Source organism: Scyliorhinus torazame, chromosome 11 (assembly GCF_047496885.1).
Source record: "Scyliorhinus torazame isolate Kashiwa2021f chromosome 11, sScyTor2.1, whole genome shotgun sequence".
NCBI lineage: Eukaryota > Metazoa > Chordata > Chondrichthyes > Carcharhiniformes > Scyliorhinidae > Scyliorhinus > Scyliorhinus torazame.
In genome coordinates, this window is record NC_092717.1 from 16,193,331 (window position 1) to 16,215,632 (window position 22,302).

General features: G+C 47.9%; 1 protein-coding gene across 2 annotated transcripts in view; it reads left to right on the plus strand.

Moving 5' to 3' along the window:
* The window catches only part of nfatc1 (nuclear factor of activated T cells 1), a 298,878-nt gene that overhangs the window by 36,723 nt on the left and 239,853 nt on the right, over nt 1–22,302 (plus strand). The gene's annotated exons all lie outside the window — the stretch shown is intronic.

Below are 22,302 nucleotides of genomic sequence, written 5' to 3' on the forward strand. Positions count from 1 at the left end.
GCAGGACCGCACCGCGCATGCGCAGTGGCGCAGCGAACGTGCTGACGTCACAACGTGCGGCAACTGTGGCTCCACCCATTTAAAGCGGCAATGCCCCGCAAAATCTTGACAATGCCTACGATGTGGAAGACTTGGCCACTATGCTGCCTGCTGTCGAGCAGCTCAGCCTTCCAATTCACATCGCTTCAGCCAGCCTCGCAGGAATGTGCGGGCAATTCAACCCACGGTCACCGAGTCGGATTCTGACCTCCCACACATCAGTGACACCGAGGACCCGAAGGCGCCTTTTCGAGTCGGTGTCGTAACGAAAAACAGGCTGTCCCCGAAGCAAAGACACCAGCTGCTGTCGGTATACAGCATCGATCCAGACGATGAGTGGTGTGCCACCCTGATGGTCAACCGATCCCAAATACGATTCCGCCTGGACACTGGTGCCTCCGCCAATCTCATGGTGTGGTCTGCTTTCCAAAGCCTTCATGTCAAACCAACCATTCTCCCATCAGCCTGCCAGCTATTGGACTACAATGGCAACATCGTTCCTGCTACCGGTTCATGCCAACTCGAAGTGACGCACAAGTCACGAAAAGCCATCCTTCCTTTCGAGATCGTGGGCTCCTCGAAGGACTCTCTGCTTGGTGCACAGGCGTGCAAATTGCTAAACCTCGTTCAAAGAGTTCACTCACTCTCTCCTGATGACACGTCTGCCTTCCAGGATGCTGACTTCAGGGCGCAACTCAACGCCATCATCGACCAGCACCGCAACGTCTTCGAAGGCATGGGCACGCTCCCATATATTTACAAGATCATACTCAAACAGAACGCCACGCCTGTGGTGCATGCACCTCGCAGAGTCCCAGCACCCCTCAAGGACCGCCTCAAGCAGCAGCTGCAGGACATCCAAGACCAAGGAGTGATCTCCAGAGTTACGGAACCAACCGACTGGGTCAGTTCCATGGTGTGCGTAAAGAAGCCTTCCGGCGAGTTCAGAATCTGCATTGATCCAAAGGATCTGAATCGCAACATAATGAGGGAGCATTACCCAATCCCCAAGCGCGAAGAGATCACATGTGAGATGGCTCGGGCCAAGCTCTTCACCAAACTTGATGCCTTGAAAGGATTCTGGCAAATTCAACTAGACAGATCCAGCAGGAAACTGTGTACCTTTAACACCCCTTTAGGCAGATATTGTTACAACAGGATGCCGTTTGGGATTATATCGGCGTCAGAAGTATTCTACAGGATCATGGAACAAATGATGGAAGGCATTGAAGGTGTTCGCGTCTATGTTGACGACATAATCATTTGGTCCACCACCCCGCAGGAGCATATCAGTCGCCTCCAGCGCCTGTTCAAACGCATACGGGAGCAGGGCCTACGCCTCAACAGAGCCAAATGCTCCTTCGGCCAGACGGAACTCAAGTTCCTCGGGGACCACATCTCCCAGCTGAGTGTGCGGCCAGATGCGGACAAGGTGGCTGCCATCACAGCCATGAAAAAGCCAGAGGACAAGAAGGCGGTCCTCCGATTTCTGGGCATGGTCAACTTCCTAGGGAAGTTCATCCCTAACCTCGCCTCTCATACCACAGCTCTCAGGAACCTGGTCAGGAAGACGACAGACTTCCAATGGCTTCCTGCCCACGAGAGCGAATGGACAGAACTTATAACCAAACTTACCACGGCCCCGGTATTGGCCTTTTTTGATCCAGCGAAAGAGACAAAAATTTCGACCGATGCCAGCCAATCCGGCATTGGGGCAGTGCTCCTGCAACGCGATGAGGCCTCATCATGGGCCCCCGTTGGATATGCGTCACGCGCCATGACCCCCACGGAACAGCGCTACGCGCAGATAGAAAAGGAGTGCCTGGGCTTGTTGACCGGTGTAGTCAAATTTCATGATTATGTGTATGGCCTTCCCCAATTCACCATCGAGACCGACCATCGCCCGCTGGTCAATATAATACAAAAAGACTTGAACGTCACGACGCCTCGCCTCCAGCGCATTCTGCTCAAACTCCGGCGATATGGCTTTCAGCTCGTATACACCCCGGGCAAAGACCTGATCATAGCCGACGCTCTGTCCAGGGCAGTCAACACCCCGTGTGACCCAGCGGGATTCGTCTGCCAGGTTGACGCCCATGTGGCCTTCGTGGCCTCCAATCTACCGGCCACGGATGAACGCCTCATTCAAATTCAACGTGAGACTGCGGCTGACCCCCTGCTACAGCGTGTCATGCGCCACCTAACAGACGGGTGGCTCAAGGGTCAATGCCCGCAGTTCTACAACATCAGAGACGATCTGGCAGAAGTCGATGGTGTCCTCCTGAAGCTGGACCCCATCGTGATCCCGCACAGCATGCGCCAGCTCGTCTTGGAACAGCTACACGAGGGCCATCTTGGTGTGGAGAAGTGCCGCCGACGGGCCCGAGAGGCAGTGTACTGGCTCGACATCAATGACGACATCGCCAACACAGTGCTCAACTGCCCCACCTGTCAGCGCTTCCAGCCGGCCCAACCACATGAGACCCTACAGCCCCATGAGTTGGTCACGTCCCCTTGGTCGAAGGTCGGCATTGACCTGTTCCACGCGCTAGGCAGGGACTATGTTCTGATTGTAGACTATTTTTCAAACTACCCGGAGGTGGTACGTTTGCACAACATCACATCGTCTGCAGTCATCCGTGCCTGTAAGGACACCTTTGCTCGTCACGGCATCCCACTCACTGTGATGTCGGACAATGGCCCCTGCTTCGCAAGCCAGGAATGGTCCAACTTTGCCAGGGGGTACAACTTTGTGCATGTGACATCCAGTCCCCTGTACCCCAATCCAATGGCAAAGTGGAGAAGGGCGTCCACATAGTCAAACGGCTCCTCTGCAAGGCTGCCGATGCGGGATCCGACTTCTACCTCGCCCTGCTGGCCTATCGCTCGGCCCCACTGTCCACTGACCTGTCGCCTGCCCAGCTGCTCATGGGTCGCACCCTGAGGATGACGGTGCCGTCCATTCACGTCCCAGACCTCGACCACGTTCCGGTCCTTCAACGAATGCAACTGTCACGTGCACAGGACATGGCGGCTCATGGTACCCGTGCAGCTGATCTCCCTGCTCTGGCTCCAGATGACAATGTCTGCATCCATCTTCCGGATGGTGGCTGGTCAGCAACTGCTGTGGTTCTTCAGCAGGTGGCTCCCCGCTCGTTCCTGGTTCGTCTACCGGATGGTTCCATTCTGCGCCGTAATTGGCATGCACTTCGTCTCGTTCCGCGCTCGCTATGTGATCCTCCGCCAGTGCCACGCCCTCCTGTTGTCCCTGACCTGGACTATGCAGAGATTCTGGTTACTCTGCATCCTCCTCACTTTGACGCAGTCCAGTCCTCAGCTGGTGGCTCCTGACCCACCCTTGAGGCGGTCAACCAGAATTCGTCGCCCACCTCAGAGACTTAATTTGTGAACTCTCTGGTCTGTTCTGTTCTTCCGTTTAATCGTTCAAGTGGTTTGTATATAGTGTTCACCTCGTTATTTGTGTGACACACTGTTTTTTCTGCACCAGGCATCTTTCCATGTAAATAGCTTAGTTTTATGTATATAGTCTGTAAATATTTTGCACACACGTAGTCAGGAACATTCACCACACACTATTTATTGTCACGCAGGCACATTTTTTTATGTAAAAGGGGGGATGTCATAATATACGCCAGTATATCATGGTGCAGACACGCACTGATGGACACACAGTGGGACCAATCAACATACACAACACCGCAGCCAATCACCAGTGAGAGCACACGCACTATAAAGACAGGGGGCAGCAGAGTTCCCGCTCATTCGAGTAGCAGTTAGCTAGGAGCACAGAGCTCACAGCCTGCAACACAGACATTCACCATGTGCTGAGTGCATCAACTGGTTAGGACAAGGCAAAGGTCTTTAATTAAAGCTGGTATCGTATTTACCCGCAGTTCAAGTATGTTTAAATAGTTAACCTTTTAATAAAATAGTGTTGCACTACTTCAAGTGTTGGTGACCAGTATGTGATCCAGAACACACAACACATTAACGTGAACTTCCGGCGACTGGAGAATCGGTGCCACTCGCGCGTGCGCGGTCGACGCGGCGCTGATCGGGGACCATTGAAAGAGGCCCCCATGCCGATTCTCCGCGGAAGGCTGGCCGAGTACCTGCCGGCGTGGTTCACGTATGTTTCCATCGGCGGGAGCTTGGCGTCGCGGCTGCAGTGGCCATCCTGGTGAGGGGGATCAGTCTCCAGGGGGACCTCCATGACGGCCAGACCCGCGATCAGGGGCCGCCAATCGGTGGGCGGGCCGCTGTGTGAGTCCACCATGTCGTGCGGGGCCGGCACGGAAGCGGCCACCGCGCGCGTGCGCAGACCCACGGCCGGAAGTGCAGGGTCCCATATCGGCAGCTGGGGCTGTGTGGAGCACTCCAGCACCATGCTGGCTCTCTGTGGGCCACGGAATGGCTGGGCCAAGTGGCCCTTTCATCCACCGGAAGATCCTACGCAAACCCTTCGTGATTTTAAACACCTCTATCCAATCTCCCCTCAGCCTCCTCTGTTCTAAGGAGAACAAGCTCAGCTTTGATGGTCTGTCCAAGTAATTATAATCCCTCATCCCTGGAACCATTCTTGTAAATCTCTTCTGCAGCCTGCCCATACCCTTCACATCCTCCCTGGGCAGTCATACATGCAGGTTTATAGATGACAGTAGGTTAGGATCGGTAGTTAGTAGTGCAGATGGGGAGCAGGAAGTCGCAAAGGGACAAGGGCAGATGCAGTGAATGGGCAGAGTTGTGACAAATGGTGTTCAGTGTAGGCAAGTGGAAGGTCATTCACTTTAAGCCCAAGAGAAATAAATCTGTGCGTTTTCTAAATGGCAGGAAGCGAAGGAACTACAGAGGAGCAGAGAGATTTGGGAGTCCAAGTACATAAATCACTAAAAAGAAACTAGTAGACAGGTACGAAAAGCAAGAAGAAAGGCTTATGGAATATTGGCATTTATCTCAAGGCAACTCGAATACAAAGGGGAGGAAGCTACATTTCAGCTGTATGGATCATTGGTCAGACTCCATCTGGAGCACTGAATTCACTTCTGGGCACTGAATCTCAGGAAGGATAAATTGACCTTTGAGAATGTGCAGCAGATATTCAGTAGAATCGGGCTGTTGAGGATTAAATCATGAGGACAGGTTGCATAAACTTGGCTTGCATTTCCTTGAGCATTGAAGTTTGAGCGGTGACCTGATCGAGCTGTTTAAAACTGTTAAAAGAATGATAGCAAGTTAGAAATTATTTCCTCTGATGGGGTAACACCGAGCAGGGAGGCAGAATCGAGAAATGAGAGCTAAGCCATGTCATGAAGCATAAAGTGTGGCTGAAAACTGGAAAGCTCGTCCCCAAAAATGTTATGGATATTAGAAGCTTCCAAAACTGAGGAAAACAGGACAGGATCTTCCAGCCCCTTCGAAGTCAATGGACCTTTGACAGGCTTGCCGCATCTGCTATGGCAGGACTGGAAAATCCCAGCTATAGATTTTTGTCAAATAAAGGTATCAATGGATACGGGATAAAATAAATTGAGGGGTAGATCAACCATGATCTAACTGAATGTCGGAGCATGTTCGGAGAGCTAAATCACCTATTCTTCTTCTGAATTTTCCATAGTGACTCGCAGCCCCTGGAGGGGATATGGGTGGATCTCCTTGCCCACTCTAGCTGGGGTGGATTGTGGACCTGCCCCCTTGCCCTTCCAACGGTGGAATTTGTGGTGCCCTGACTCTAACCTGCCTTTGGTAGAGAACTCAAGAAGGAGATATAAAAGAGCTTTGCAACTCCGCTCCGCCTTCGTTTTGTATTAGGGAATTTCAGGTGGCCAATGAAACTTGAGGTAACCACTGAACACCCAATAGGCCGAAAACCCCAGCGCGCCAAACGCGCCAGGGCCAATGGTGCCGATCCTCCGCTCCGCAGAGAATCGCGTGCCAGCGTCGGGGATTCTCCGGCCCGGCCCAGGGCTGGGAGAACCCCACCCCATATCTTTTTTTTCAATACATTTTAGAGTACCCAATTCTTTGTTTTCCAATTTAGGGGCAATTTAGTGTGGCCAATTCACCTAGCCTGCACACCTTTTTGGGTTGTGGAGGTAAGACCCGCGTAGACACAGGGAGAATGTGCAAACTCCACACGGACAGTGACCCGGGGCCGGGATTGAACTCGGGTCCTCGGCGCCATGAGGACCACTGCGCCACTGTGCTGCCCACTTTGCAAGGTATATCTTAATGTGCTTCCCTGTGCGTGCCTATTGTACTTTGATAACAGCATACTAAATGACTAATTTTAAAAAACATTTCTGTTTTCATCCATTGTTCTGCGTGAGTCATTGTTTTGGAGGCAAAATATTTTAGATCCACGATATAACTTGTATCTTTTTCTTTTAAACTTGCGCTTTATTCCTAATTCCCTCACATAGCCACTCAGCAATGGCTGGGAACCTCTGCACTGCCCACACAGTACTGACCTCTCCACAGTGATCAGGATAACATGTAGGAGTCACGTCATCACAATTTGCTCATGTACATAAAGCAGAAACAGCAGGGTTTCATGCTTGCTCACTCTGAGGATGGCCTGTGCTGTAAAGAGATGTAAACTTATAAGAAAATCAAAATGTACCTTGAGGAAGCGGGAAAATAGTCATCCACACACTGTAAGGGTTACGTACCATAGCGTACGATTTGCAGTATAGAAGCAGACCATTTGGCCCAATTAGTCTACGCCAGTGTTTATGTTCCATAAGTATCTCTTCCCATTCTATTTCAGTATATCCCAGTATTCCTTTCACCCTCAACTACATGTCCAGCTTTCCCTTAAAGCATCGCTGCTGTTCATCTCAGCTACCTGCGGTGGCAAGTTCCTCTCAGCTACTTGCGGTGGCAAGTTCCTCATTACAAGCACACTCTGGATAAAGAGGTTTTCTCTGAATTTACTATTGGATTTATTAATGGTGAGCTTATATTTGCGGCCCATAGTTTTGGACCCACCCACAAGTGGGAACATCTTCCCTACGTCTACCCTATCAAACCCCTTCACGATTTAAATTAACTCCTGAGGTTATGCCTCACTCTTTCCTATGGAGAAGAATCCCGGCCTGTCCTGTCCCTTCCTGACAGCCTTGCAAATCCCAGACCTCCAAACGCTTTTTGTAATACGGAGAGAACTGTGCACCAAACTGCGTCGATAACTCTTTTTTAAAAAAGTTGCAATTGTAAGAAGCCTTTTTAAAGATGCGCATGGGGATTAAATAGTTAAGCAGCTGGTGCTTTTGGCACGTGGCAAAATGAAAGTGGCTGACTGCTTTTGTCATTATTAAAAAACAATACACGAGCTTCCTTTTTTCATTCACTTTGTGGACAGTAATAGAGTGTTTATTTCCCCCAAAGTTACTTCCTCCATCGTAATAAGTAGTTCATGATACAACAAGCTATTTGCACTTAAGTGAGAAGATAAAGGCCTTAATTAGGCTCAGCTGTAGGAGTGATGTTTGAAAGGGAAACAAGGCCATTTATGTTTCCCTTAATGATGATATGTATAAATCATGAGGCTTCTCTTAAACAGGCATTGCCGATACATCTTCCATGTCCTTTCTGCCCAATGCTAAACCCCCCACTTATATAAATGAAGCTACATCATACTGACAGACTGCGATAAGTACCATTTTGAACGGATATCCTTAAATCCAAGATGTGTAGCTCAGAAAGAGATCACGTAGCATTTTAGTGACTCAGCTGAGAACTAGCAGAACTTTGTAACTTCTTGTAGGAGTCGTCACCATAACAACAGTGTTGACTCAATTCAGGCAGCGGAAATGCAAGCCTGTTTTTAAGTTTTTAACCGTGCAATATATCCTGAATAGCTTTGAAAGTACTGTCTTCATGAAAATAGCGAATAACCTGGTGGAGTTAACCACGGTAAACTCAGAGGGTTTGATCAACATCATGAGCGAAGGAACAACAACTTCCATTTACATAGCACCTCTAATGCAGCAAAAACATGCCAAGATACTTCACGGGAGTCAAACAAAGGTTGACACCAAATCGCGTAGGGAGATATAAGGACATGTAGCCAAAAGGTTTGTCAAAGAGGACAGGTTTAAAACAGCATCTTAAAGGAGGAGAGAAAGATCAGAGGATCGTAGGGAGGTCTAAAGAAGGAATTGTAGAACTTAAGGGCGGGATTCTCTCAGCCCGGGGCCGGGCCGGAGAATCCCCGCGACCGGCGCGTATCGCGCCACTCCGACCTGACGTCGGCATGCGATTCTCCGCAGAGCAGAGAATTGGCGCCATTGGCGCCTGCGTGGTTGGCGTGGCGCCGGTCAGGGGCCGCTCTAAGCGGCCGGCCCGCCGATTCTCAGCCCGAGATGGGCCGAGCGGCCGTCGTAAAAACACCGAGTCCCGCCGGCGCCGTCTATACCTGCTCTCAGCCGGCGGGAACTCGGCGTGGAAGGGTCGGGGGCAGCCTATGGGGGGGGGGGGGGCTCCGATGTGGCCTGGCCCGTGATCGGGGCCCACCGATCGGCGGGCCGGCCTTTCTGGATGGGGGCCTCCTTTCTTCCACGCCGGCTCATGTAGTCCTGCGCCATGTTGCGCTGGGGCCGGTGCATTGAAGGAAGCCACTGCGCATGCGCGCATTGGTGCCGGTGCCACAGCGCAGGCGCGGAACCCACGGCGCCCAGTTGACGCCGGGATCAGCAGCTGGAGCGGCGTGTAGGGTCCCTGTAGGGGCCAGAATTGCTGATCGTGAGGCCGTGTTGACGCCGTCAAGAAACGCCACGGCGTTTCAGACGGCGTCAACACTTAGCCTCAGGATCACAGAATCCCGCCCCGAGGCTCGGGCAATTGAATCCATGGCTGTCATTGGTGAATTCGGGATGCACAGGAGGCCAGAATTGGAGGAACGCAGAGCTCCGAGAGGAATGTAAGGTTGGAGGGGGATATCAGAGATAGTATCCCATCAATACATATACATAGCTGCTTTGATTTTGGTCATTCACAGGATGTGGATGTCGCTGGATAGACTAGCAGTTCTTGTTCATCCCTAATTGCCCCTGAGAAGATAGCGGTGAGCCACTTTCCTGAACTGCTGAAGTCCATGTGGTGGAGGGGCACCATCAGTGCCCTTAGGAAGGGAGATCCAGGAGTTTGTCCCCTCGACAGTGAAGCAATGGCGATGATAGTTCCTGAACAATACCCCAAATGCTGACTCATTTTCTGCTTGTTCCGTTAATGCCATGTGGGTAACTTTGCGAGGCCGAGCTCCGGATGAAGAGGCTAACTAGGTCGCGAGCATGGGTTGAAAATTTAGTCTGGCACGTGTCGAAGCTTCCTCTCCACTACGATACTCACTGTTTGAAATCACAAAATTGCTCCCGTGCTCAGCACGAAATTAAAAAGATTCAAATTTAGATGGAAGTTTTAACCTCAAATGCAAACTGAATTGATGAGGCATGCTTTATCTTCACACTGTCCGCTGTTCTCAATTTCGAGCTTATCTACAAACCTCAAAAGAATGGGGATGACATCACCATATGGTATGATAGTTAGTGCCAGGGGAGATAACGTTTGGAATGCTATTAAGATAATTTTGTTTTAAAACTGTGCTGCACATTTATTTCTCCTGACGACTTTGATGTTGAGAAATAATTGGGCAGCTATTTGCAGCTTGCACACAGCAGACCCCATGAAGTCATCTAATATGCGTTTTTTCTGTTTGTTGCAATTAGCTAAGTTGGCAAAGCGATGAATTAAAAGTGTGTGCGAGCTCTTGATCCTTTGCAACCCAAAAGGGTTGCGTCTCGGTTCCAAATGGGATGCATTCGCAAGGAGCTAAAAAAGCTTGAGTTTGCATGTTTGAATCTTTCGAAAGTTGAAATGAATCCAACATGGCGAAATCCTCAATGGTTTTGATGCCTACTGTTGCGTGTCTTGGATCCTATGAGTTTAATATGCAGGAATGCGCTGAATTGCTATTTATGATGAAGGGAAAATGGTGGGGTAGTGGCGATGTTACTGGATTTGTAATCCAGAGGCCAAAGCTGATGCTCTGGGGTTATGGGTTCGGGTGAGGAAAGGTGGCGTTTAAAATTCAACGAATTAAACATAGTCGGGAGTAGAAAGCCAGCCTCAGTAATGGTGACGATCAAAGTGTCATCTATTGGTGTTCCTTTAGGGAAGGGAATCTGCCATCCTTACCTATCCATGACTCCAGACCCACAGCAGTGATTTCCTTGAGGCACCCAAACCGAGTAAACATTGATTTGGTCGTGCCTTTGGGATAGTTTAAAATCAGAATATTTTAAACTTTTTTCAACTGTACTGAAATAACCGGATCAGAGTCCTGTATCCTAATGCTAGCTCAGCAATATGAGAGCCACCTGATGATAAACCTGCCCCTTATATAGTTCTTATTGCTCAGGCGATGAATTGACAGGAAACTTCTTTTCATTCTTAAAGTTTAAAATGCATCCTCTCACGCGAAATATTTTTTTGCCAGTCTTAAATCAGGGATAATACTTTCGGTAACATTTAAAACAACATCCTGTCGTGTCCTGCACCAAGTCCCACTCACCCAACAGGCGTCAGCCGATCAGAGTCCAGTGGTACCTGTTGGAAGGTGCACATGGGCTCACAGTTTTGGGCTCAGTCTAACTTCTCTTTGTCCAGATCGATGGCACCATGTTCCCACGGGAAGAATTGTCACTTTCATGTGGCACTTGGGGGCCATAGCTAAGGAGCAGAGCACAGTGTATCTTCAAAAAGGGAAGGGCTGGAGATTGGAGGGAGTAAAAATTGTGGGACCCATTTTCTGAGGTGTCAGTAATTCAAAAATCAAAAATGTGTTCAAGTTGCGAGATGAGTTGACAGCACTATAAAGGATATAATAGCAGAGCATTTAGAAATGCATAATATAATCAAGCAAAGTCAGCATGGCTTTATGAAGGGGATATCATGCCTGACAAATTTATTAGAATTATTTGAGGTAGCAACAAGCAGGATAGATAAAGGGGGACAAGTAGATGTAATATATTTGGAGTACAAAAAGCATTATATAAGGTACCACACAGAAGGCTATTTAATAAAATAAAGTCCATGATATTGGGGACTGTGTATCATCATGGATAGAGGATTAACTAACTAATAGAAGACTGAGAGTTGGGATAAGAGGGACAATTTTGGGATGGCAATCTGTAACTAGTAGAGTGCCATAGGGATTAGTGCTGGGGCCACAATATATTAACGACTTGGACAAGGGCAGTGAATGTACTATTGCCAAATTTGTGGATGACACAAGAATAGGTGGGGGGGCAAGTGATGACACAAAGAGTCTCCAGAGGGATATAGACAGGTTAGCTGAGTAGGCAAAAAATTGGCAGATGGAATATAATGTAGAAAAATGTGAAGTTGTGAACTTTGATGGGAAGAATAAAGGAGCTGTATATAATTTAAATGGAGAAAGACTGCAGAAAGCTGCACCACAGAGGGATCTGGGGGTCATTGTGCATAAACCACAAAACGCTAGCATGCGCGTTCAGCAGGTAATAGGGAAGGTAAATGGAATGTTGGCCTTTAATTCAAAGAGAATGGAATATAAACGAGGAAACTTTTGCAAAAACTATACAAGGCACTAGTTAGACCTCACCTGGGACACTGTGAACAGTTTTTGTCTCATTTAAGGAAAGATAGACTGGTATTTGAGGCATCCAGAGAAGGTTCACTCGGTCGATCTCAGGTATGGGAAGATTTTCTTATGAGGAGAGGTTGAGTAGGTTGGGCCTGTGCTCATTGGAGTTTAGAAGAATGAGAGACGACCTGATTAAGACATACAGGATTCTCAGGGGCCTGACGGGGTGGATGCTGAGAGTTTCCTCTTGTGGGAGGGTCTCAGACCAGAGGATGTGTATTCTCAGATTAAGACAGAGATGAGGAGAAATTTAATCTCTCATAGGGTAATGGATCTGTGGAATTCTTGACTGCAGAGGGCTGGAGAGGTTGTGTCGTTAAGTATGTTCAAGGCTGAGATAGCCAAATTTTTAATCAGAAAGGGAATCAAGGTTTGTGGGGATAAGGTGGGAAAGTGGAGTTGAGAATTATCACATCAGATCAGACACGATCTCATTGAATGGCAGAGCAGAATGGCGGAGTGGACTTCTACTCCTAAGTCTTACGGCCTTACAGTTTGAGGCTCATTGTGGATCTTTTGGAATTGCAAGCATTAATGAACATTAGAATCCAATTTTGGCTCTGTTTTATCTTATGAAAATGTTTTTATTAAAATTGAGAAGGTCATAAATAGGTGAAGAGGTAACGTGCTTGGGGATGTGTTCTAATTTGATTATGTAAATTAACATACAAGCACAGATTTTCCCCTTTTGACCTGGTTATGGTTAAAGTCACTGTCTAAATGAAGTGTTCTTTTTATAGCTAATTTCAAAGTTAATTTATTTGCATAATTCCAGGTTTAGATTTAGAATGGGTTTCCTACATTGCTGCACTTCACAAGTGACTCGATGGCTGTACAGCACTTTGTGACACCCTCAGACCTGGAGACGCAATGTAAATGCACGACCTTCTCTCTTCTGCAAAGTTGTTTTGTGGTGCAAACGGCTGGATCCTTAAAAGGATTGAGACGATTAACCAGAAGTGTGAGCTGTGGAGGCCAAAAATCTGAAACTCTTTGCAGAACCTTGGAAAACACCTCACCCCATTGCCAATCTTTGCTAATGGTAAAGAAAGGGAGGGAGTGGACAGACGAAAGAGAAGGGAAGGCATACGTTTACAACCAATAGACTGTTTGGCTGAGCACCTGAGCACTTGTTTAAAAGCCGCGGAAGTGGGGAGTTTGCAGGTGGATTTGATTGTGTGGAGGATGAATGCAACACACTTTGGGAAGGTTGTGAAGGCAATAGACTTTACTGTCTGTGTGTATGCCAAGCCCAGGCTGTATCAAAGCTTTGAGTATCCTTGCACCAGGTGACACAGCAATAAACGTGCCTCTCTGTTGACCCAGTTCTAGAGATGACCATTTCACTAGGTCATTGCCAGATAATATTATCAGGATGGTTGGCTGGTATCTTAGTGGATATAGTCAGTTAGGCTGTTAATGGTACATTCATTAGATTTTTAAGATACCCAGGTGAAGGGCATTGTTTAATTAAGTACTTTGAACACTTCTGATGCTCGTCTGCCATGACTGGTGGACACTATGGAGGTTAGAGTGCCAACAGACCTTGGAAAACATTTTCAATTCAATTAGTTATGTTTTCTTTAAACATTTCGGGTGCGATTTAATTTTAAAAAGTGTCCCGTTTTGGGCCCAAATAACGGATTGTTTCTCGGAGCCTGCGAGCGGGTCTTTGTTTTTCCCTGGGGCCTCTGCGGCGGAATACCTCGCCGAGGCCGCACTTTACCTTCATTGATGAGCTGAGCTTGTCAGTGCAGGAAGAGATCGGGCCGCCATTATTAAATGCCGCCCCGATCTCATGACCTCTCACCGAGGCCTCTGGACCTCCTCAACTTACTGATTCGGGGATCCTCGGGCCCCCTAACCCTGCCACATAAGGGCAGGGCACTCCTGGGCCCAATACCAAGCAGGGGCAACTTGGTACCTGGGTACCTTAGCACTGCCAGTCTGGCACACTGGTAATTGTGAGAGGCCAGGCCAAGCTTTGTGAGAATTTGTTACAGGAGATATCATTTGCAAAACTTATGGAAATCGATGGCTGGATCTCAGAGTTTGTGCAAAAGCCTTTAAGACAAAGGAAACCTGGAGGGTGAGGTGTAAAACCTGAAAGCGAAACATTAATGGAAGCAGCGGAGGGAAAGCATAATTTAAAAGAAGATTTAAAAGTGTGACTTTGGAAGGCAGAATTTGAAATCACTGGTGTGGAAGCCGGATTTCAGTGAGAAAAGGTGGGTCCCAGTATAAGAATCATCTGGGGGGTATTTTGAGGCAAAGTCCACAGACGTTTACTTTATTAAATACATTTTTCCAATGAAGGGGCAATTTAGCATGGCCAATCCACCTACCGTGCACATCTTTTGGGTTGTGAGTGTGAGACCCACGCTGAAAGAAGGCTTTCGACAAAGTCACACGTAAGAGATTGTTGCGTAAAATTAAAGTGCATGGGATTGGGAGAAGTGCATTGAGAAAACTGGTTGAGATGGCAAACAAATGAGTTAGAATAAATAGGTCTTTTTCCAAATGGCAGGTAGTGACTAGTGGTGTACTGCAGGGATTAGTGCCAGGACCCCGGCTGTTCAATATAAATATTAATGATTTAGATGAGGGGACTAAAAGTAATGAGCTGCGAGAAGAATGCAAAGATGCTTCAGACAAATTGAGTGAGTGGGCAAATGCATGGCAAAATAGTATAATGTGGAAAATTGAGGTTATCCACTTAGATATCAAAAACAGGAAGGCAGATTATTATCTGAATGGCTATAGATTGAGAGAGAGGAATATTGGATTGGATTTGTTTATTGTCACGTGTACCGAGGTACAGTGAAAACTATTTTTCTGCAAGCAGCTCAACAGATCATTAAGTACATGAAAAGAACAGAAAACACATAATAGGGCAACACAAGGTACACAATGTAACTACATAAACACCGGCATCGGGTGAAGCGTACAGGGGTGTAGTGTTAATCAGGTCAGGCATTAGGGGGCCGTTTAGGATCAAGACCTGATGCAAGATGCATCAAGACCGATGTGTCATTGTACACCAGTCTAAGCATGCTGGTGCAGCAGGCAATAAAGAAGACAAATGGTATGTTGGCAAGTCATGTTGCAGTTGTACAGGACCTTAGTTAGGCCTCATTTGGAATATTGTGTACAAATCTGGTCGGCACACTACCAGAAGGATGTGGATGCTTTGGCAAGGGTACAGAAGCGGTTTACTAGGATGTTGCCTGGTATGGAGGGCATTATCTATGAGGAGAGGTTAGATAAACCCGGTCTGTTCTCACTGGAACAACGGAGGTTGAGAGGCGACCTGATAGATGTCTACAAGATTATGAGTGGCATGGACAGGGTGGATAGTCAGATGCTCTTACCTACGGTAGGAGAGTCAAGTACTAGGAGACATAGGTTTAAAGTGCGTGGGGAAAAGTTTAGAACAGATGGTGGTAAATATATGGAACGTGCTGCCTGGGGAGGTGGTGGGAACAGGTATGATAGCGGCATTTAAGGGGCATCTGGCCAAATATATGAATAGGGTGCAAATGGAAAGATACGAACTCCGTAAGTGCATTCGGTTTTAGTTTAGGCAGGTACCATGGTCAGCGTAGGCTTGAAGGGCCTGTTCCTGTGCTGTACTGTTTTTTGTTCTTTGTATAACAAAAGGATTCAAGTACAGGAGCAGGGATGTCTTGCTGCAATTAAACACAACCTGGTGAGACCTGGAATATTGTTTGTAGCTTTGGCCTCCTTATCTGAGGAAGTCTGAGGATACGGGGTAGACCATGTAGGACTGAGATGAGGAGGAGTTTCTTCACCCAGAGAGTGGTCAGCCTATGGAATTTACTACCGCATAAAGCAGCTGAGGCCAAAATATGCATGTTTTCAAGAAGGATATAGCTCTTGGGGCTAAAGGGATCAAAGGATATGGGGGGAAAGCGGGAGCAGGCAATTGAGTTCGATGATCAGCTATGATCATAATGAATGACAGAGCAGTGGTGCAGTGGTTAGCATTGCTGCCTCACGGCGCCGAGGTTCCAGGTTCGATCTAGGCTCTGGGCGACTGTCCATGTGAAGTTTGCACATTCTCACCGTGTTTGCGTGTGTTTCGTCCCCACAACCCAAAGATGTGCAGGGCAGGTGGATTGGCCATGCTAAATTGCCCCTTAGTTGGAAAAAATTAATTGGGTACTGTAAATTTATTTTAAAAAATGAATGACAGAGCAGGTTTGAAGGGCGGAATAGCCCTCTCCTGCACCTGTTTTCATAGTTTGTAAGTTTCTATGTAAATCTATCTCCGCGGATGACTAAAGATATAAAGGGTAAAATGATACAGATAAAGGAGGATTATGACAAATGTAAGGTTCAGAATTCGGTAGTGAACCAAGTTGAATATAGAAAGGACAGAGATCTTAAAAAGGGAAATAGAGGAGCAAAGACAGAATATCGAATAAATGAGTGGTTAACATAAACGGGAAAATCTTTCACAATCACAGAAACAGTGAAAGAGTAGCCAAGAAAAGGCTGTGTGAGGTCATTCGGGGACCATAGAGGAGATCATCGTCTTGTGGAGGCAGAGGGCGTGGCTGAGGTACTAAATGAGTCATTTGTATCTGTCTTCATCCATAAGTGGATGCTGCACGTGTAGCACTGAAGGCGTAAACAATAGTGACTCACTGGGATAAAAATAGTGATAAAGGTGAGATACTGTCATTCATTCTCCCCTGCCATCCTTACCTGCTCCTGCCCACATGTGATTCCAGACCCTCAGCAGACCCTCTTAACTCTTCTCTGGAATGGCTTAGTGCTACTCAGTTGTGGCAATTAGGCATGGGCAGCATTGCCACTGATGCCCACATCACATAAAAAGAATATATATATATTTTAAAATCTGTGGTCAGCAAAAGCAATTTGGGGCAAGATTAATTAGCATGAGGGGAAGTACATGCTCATAAATGAATGCCAGCATGAATCTTTTAAACATGTTTGACTAAACCTGATAGAGTTTTTTGACGAAGTAACAAAGATGATTGGTTTTTTTCTCTCTTTTTAAAAATAAATTTAGAGTACCCAATTCTTTAAATTAAGGGGCAATTTAGCGTGGCCAATCCACCTAACCAATTATCCTTTTTGAGCCGTTTTTGAGCGGACGGAGCATCGCAAAAACAGCGCCGCCCCCAATTTCGCAGCAAACGAGAATTCTCCCACTGGAGAATCCCGCCCCCTGTTCCCCCCAGTGGAAGACCCGGTGAGCAGAAAACACAGATTTAAGACAATTGACAAAAGAACCAGCGGTCGCATGAGGAGACTTTTTTGGGGGAACATTGCAAGTTGTTGATTGTCTGGAATGCATTGCCTGAAATGTGGTGGAAGCTGATTCAATGTTGACATTCAAAGGATAATTTGTCATAGATGTCATAGAATTTACAGTGCAGAAGGAGGCCATTCGGCCCATCGAGTCTGCACCAGCTCTTGGAAAGAGCAACCTACCCAAGGTCCACACCTCCACCCTATCCCCATAACCCAGCAACCCTACCCAACACTATGGGCAATTTTGGACACTAAGGGCAATTTAGCATGGCCAATCCACCTAACCTGCACATCTTTGGACTGTGGGAGGAAACCGGAGCACCCGGTGGAAACGCACGCACGCACATACGGAGAGGATGTGCAGACTCCGCACAGACAGTGACCCAAGCCGGAATCGAACCTGGGATCCTGGAGCTGTGAAGCAATTGTGCTATCCACAATGCTACCGTGCTGCCCACTTGGATGCATGTTTGAAAAGAAAAACAATTCTAAGGACAGGGGAGTCAGAGTATGATAGCTGCAGCTGTCACTCTGTACTCACGGCCTGATTTTAACTGTACAATGGGTGGTGTTTGAATGGGTTAAAATTAGGCCCTATGTCTCTAACTGTTTAATATCTGAAAGGGATCTTGATTGTGAGACTTCCTCCCCCGGTGTTGCTTCAAACCTCTGTCTCTCTCTCTCTGGCAGGTGGTAGTATCTACAATCATTTATCAAACTATTATCTTTGCTATAGTGAATAATCAAACCAGGCAACTTTTATCTTATCTTATTTTATCTTATAAAACAACATCGGTGAGGGCAAGGAGCCGTGTATTGCGATTCTGACAAGTCAATGATAATAGTAATGCCATGGCGGAAAGAAAATAGGAATCATTGCTTGCGTAAAATGAGCGGGGCCAGGGGTCGGATGGAAGCATTCAAGATACTTGGCTGGCAAAGCAGTAAAGGTCTCTAATTGCAACATGAAGTGCATTACGGAGCAGTCATTGTCTAATTTCATTGTTAATGGCTAATAGCACTTGCTGATACTTTTTATGGAATAACAACAGGCGTTCGAATGTTTTCAAAGACTGATGTAACTTCCAGTAATTATCCGTAGTGTCTTGCAGCTTGTGAACATGTCACTGCCAATTAGTGGTTCTTAATGTGCTAAGCAATGAGTTGCATTGTATTCCGATCTGTGCTATGTTTTTAAATATTATTGTCGGAATCATAGGGCCCAAATTTAACCCAGTCAAAACCTGTCTAATCGTGCAGAGTTAAAATCAAGCCGTGAGCACAGAGTGACAGGTACAGCTATCATATTCTGACTCCCCCCGCTCTTCTAATCGATTTTCTTTTCAGGTGCAGTTAAAAGTAAATGGTTGGTAAAAATTGTTGCCCACTTTTCCAAAATTTGAGTCAAATTCCCTGGTATTACTGAAAAATACTGGAATTTTTCCAGGGATTGGTTTAGCACAGCGGGCTAAACAGCTGGCTTGTAATGCAGAACAAGGCCAGCAGCGCGGGTTCAATTCCCGTACCGGCCTCCCCGAACAGGCGTCGGAATGTGGCGACTAGGGGCTTTTCACAGTAACTTCATTGAAGCCTACTTGTGACAATAGGCGATTATTATTATTATATGTTCCTTCTCTCCCGTCACGTCGTTAGACTTTTCTTTGGGTGCTTTTTTAAAAATATATATATTTTATTGAATTTTTTTTCCAAACAACAATTTTTTCCCTCTTACAAAGCAAATGTAACAGTGAAGAAATTTTAACAATATACAAATAACTAAACCCCATAATCGTTTGACATAAACTAAACTAACCCCCCCCCCTCCCCCCTCCCCCCCCTGGGTTGCTGCTGCTGGTCATCTGTCTTCCCTCTAACGTTCCCCTCGGTAGTCGAAAAATGGCTGCCACCGCCTGGTGAACCCTTGAGCCCATCCTCTCAGGGCAAACTTTATCTGCTCCAGTTTAATGAACCCCGCCATATCGTTTACCCAGGCCTCCAGTCCGGGGGGTTTCGCCTCCTCCTTCCACAGGAGTAAGATCCTACGCCGGGCTACTAGGGACGGAAAGGCCACAACGTCGGCCTCTTTCGCCTCCTGCACTCCCGGCTCATCCGCAACTCCAAATAGAGCTAGCCCCCAGTCTGGTTTGACCCGGGCCTTCACCGCCTTCGAAATCACTCCCGTCACTCCCTTCCAATACCCCTCCAGTGCCGGGCACGCCCAAAACATATGTACGTGGTTTGCCGGGCTTCCGCCGCACCTCCCACATTTGTCCTCCACTCCAAAGAACCTGCTCAATCTTGCTCCCGTTATGTGTGCTCTATGTAGCACCTTGAATTGAATCAGGCTAAGCCTGGCGCATGAGGAAGAGGAGTTTACCCTGCTTAGGGCATCAGCCCACATACTTTCCTCAATCTCCTCCCCTAGCTCCTCTTCCCACTTTCCTTTTAGTTCGCCCACCGACTCCTCCCCCTCTTCCCTCATCTCTCGGTATATCTCTGACACCTTGCCCTCTCCGACCCACACCCCTGAAATCACTCTGTCCTGAGTCCCCTGTGTCGGGAGCAGTGGAAATTCCCTCACCTGTTGTCTAGTAAACGCCCTCACCTGCATATATCTCAGGAAGTTTCCCCAGGGCAACTTATACTTTTCCTCCAATGCTCCCAAGCTCGCAAAAGTCCCATCTATAAATAAATCTCCCACCCTCCTAATTCCCAACTGGTGCCAGCTCTGAAATCCTCCATCCATTCTTCCTGGGGCGAACCTATGGTTGTTCCTGATTGGGGACCCCACCAGGGCTCCCCGCACCCCTCTCTGTCTCCTCCACTGTCCCCAGATATTCAATGTTGCCGCCACCACCGGGTTCGTGGAGAACGGTAGCGGCGCCGTCACCAGCGCCTCTAAACTCGTCCCTTTATAGGACTTTCTCTCCAGTCTTTTCCACGCCGCTCCCTCACCCTCCATCATCCATTTATGTATCATTGCCACATTGGCGGCCCAATAGTAATCGCCCAAGTTCGGTAGTGCCAATCCTCCTCTGTCCCTACTACGCTGAAGGAACCCCCTCCTTACTCTTGGAACTTTCCCTGCCCACACGAAGCTTGTGATGCTCCTGTCTATTTTATTGAAAAATGTCTTAGTGATTAGTATAGGGAGACATTGAAATACAAATAAGAACCTCGGGAGGACCATAATCTTAATTGCCTGCACCCTGCCCGCCAGCGACAGAGGCTGCATGTCCCACCTCTTGAAGTCCTCCTCCATTTGTTCTACCAGCCGTGTCAGATTAAGTCTGTGCAAGGTTCCCCAGCTCCTAGCATCTGAATCCCCAGGTATCGGAAGTTTCTTTCCACTTTCCTTAGAGGCAGGCCTTCTATCTCTCTACTCTGGTCCCCTGGATGTATCACAAATAATTCACTCTTCCCCATGTTTAGCCTATACCCCGAGAAATCCCCGAACTCCCTCAACATTCGCATAACCTCTATCATCCCCCGCTGGGTCCGACACGTATAACAATAGGTCATCTGCGTATAGCGAGACTCGGTGTTCCTCTCCCCCTCTAATCACCCCTCTCCATTTCCTGGAGTCTCTCAACGCCATGGCCAGAGGTTCAATTGCCAACGCGAACAACAATGGAGACAGCGGGCATCCCTGTCTTGTTCCCCTATATAGTCGGAAATACTCCGATCTTTGTCGACCCGTAACTACACTTGCCGTTGGGGCCCCATAAAGAAGTTTGACCCAGCTAATAAACCCGTTCCCGAACCCAAACCTCCTTAACACTTCCCATAAATACTCCCACTCCACCCTATCAAATGCCTTCTCTGCATCCATTGCCGCCACTATCTCTGCCTCTCCCTCCACTGGGGGCATCATCATCACCCCTAATAGTCGTCGCACGTTCACATTCAGTTGTCTCCCTTTTACGAACCCTGTCTGGTCTTCGTGCACCACCCCCGGGACACAGTCCTCTATCCTCGATGCCAGTAACTTTGCCAGCAATTTGGCGTCCACGTTCAATAATGAAATAGGTCTATAGGACCCGCACTGCAACGGATCTTTATCCCTCTTCAAAATTAGTGATATCGTCGCCTCCGACATTGTTGGGGGTAAAATCCCTCCTTCCCTGGCCTCATTGAACGTCCTCACCATCAACGGGGCCAACAAGTCCACATATTTTCTGTGAAATTCCACCGGGAACCCGTCTGGTCCCGGAGCCTTCCCTGCTTGCATGCTCCCCAGTCCCTTAATAACCTTGTCCACCCCAATCGGTGCCCCCAGGCCTACCACCTCCTGCTCCTCCACCCTCGGGAACCTCAATTGATCCAGGAACTGCCGCATCCCCTCCTCTCCCTCTGGGGGTTGAGACCTATACAGTCCCTCATAAAAGGTTTTGAACACCTCATATATCTTTCCTGCTCTTCGCACCGTGTCTCCCTTTTCGTCTCTAATTCCTCCTATCTCCCTCGCTGCTGTCCTCTTTCGCAATTGATGAGCCAGCAGGCGACTAGCCTTTTCCCCATATTCATACCTCCTCCCCTGTGCCTTCCTCCACAGCACCTCTGCCTTTCTGGTGGTCAGAAGGTCAAACTCCGCCTGGAGTCGTCTCCTCTCCCTGTACAGTCCCTCCTCCGGGGTCTCTGCAAATTCCCTATCCACCCTTAAAATCTCCCCCAGTAATCTTTCCCTTTCATTGGCCTCTGTTTTCCTTTTGAGGACCCCAATGGAGATCAGCTCTCCTCTGACCACCGCTTTTAGTGCTTCCCATACCACTCCCACAGGGACCTCGCCATCGTCATTGACCTCCAGGTATCTCTCGATACACCCCCGCACTCTTGCACACACTCCCTCATCCGCCATCAATCCCACATCTAATTGCCAGAGTGCTCTCTGCTCCCTTTCCTCTCCTAATTGCAGGTCCACCCAATGTGGGGCATGGTCCGAAACCGCTATGGCTGAATACTCAGCTTCTTCCACCCTAGAGATCAACGACCTTCACAAAACAAAAAAATCTATCCGGGAGTACACTTTATGGATATGGGAGAAGAAGGAGAACTCCCTAGCCCTAGGTCTAAGAAATCGCCATGGATCCACTCCCCCCATTTGGTCCATAAACCCCTTAAGCACCTTGGCCACTGCCGGCCTTCTTCCGGTCTTTGAGCTGGATCTATCTAGCCCCGGGTCCAGCACAGTATTAAAGTCCCCTTCTAAAATCAAGTTTCCTACCTCCAGGTCCGGTATACGCCGCAGCATCAGT